The following is an 863-nucleotide window of genomic DNA, read 5'->3' on the forward strand; positions in this document are numbered from 1 at the left end:
TGTCCTGAAGAGGGCGGCAGAGGCCAGTGTGAGAACTGCAGCCTATAGAAACTGTACCCAAGGAAGAAGATAAGAACAAACACAGTGAGGAATGTACTTTTATTGATTCAACTGTTTATACAGTATCTGTCAAGCACAGAATGTGTATATTGACTGGCTTACCCATTATTTTTTATCATGATTCTTCAGTCTGGATCTCACACCTGTCTGGTGTGAGACGCTAAATGGTTTTGTAATGATACAGCACAAAGCACAGCCTACAGCACATTACAATTGTCAGTTAATGTGTTGGCAGATGATAATGAACCCATTCAGATAAGGTTGCTCATGTCTAGATGATTAGGAGTTACACATAGACTCACACAGATGCATGTAAAAGCACACATTGATCATTTGTTGTGGTGAAGGTCTTCTATGGCTTTGCTAATGGCTTGCCGAGTACTCTGTAGAACATCTGTGTTTCCGTGTACTCACGAGTAATATAATGGGAGGTTGTCGATGATATGTCTTCCAACCCATTAGTGCTAAGAGATTTCTCTCCGAGCTAAACAGGGTTGTGTTGTGAGGATGAAGGATACAATGAGACGTCAGAGAGCACTTAGGAAGGAAAAGGTAGCACGAGAGGAGGAAGACCTTCTGACTGACTGACTGACTGTCTGACTGTCTGGCTGTCTGTCTGACTGTCTGTCTGACTGTCAGACTGTCTGACTGTCTGACTGTCTGACTGTCAGACTGTCAGACTGTCTGTCTGTCACACACACATGCTCTCACACGTATCCTCCCACACTCACATGCATGTGTAACGGGGGATATCACGCATCAGTCCTCCCAATCTTTCCTCTCACTGGTACTCGATCCCGGGA

This window comes from Osmerus mordax, chromosome 11 (assembly GCF_038355195.1).
Source record: "Osmerus mordax isolate fOsmMor3 chromosome 11, fOsmMor3.pri, whole genome shotgun sequence".
NCBI classification, from domain to species: Eukaryota; Metazoa; Chordata; class Actinopteri; order Osmeriformes; family Osmeridae; genus Osmerus; species Osmerus mordax.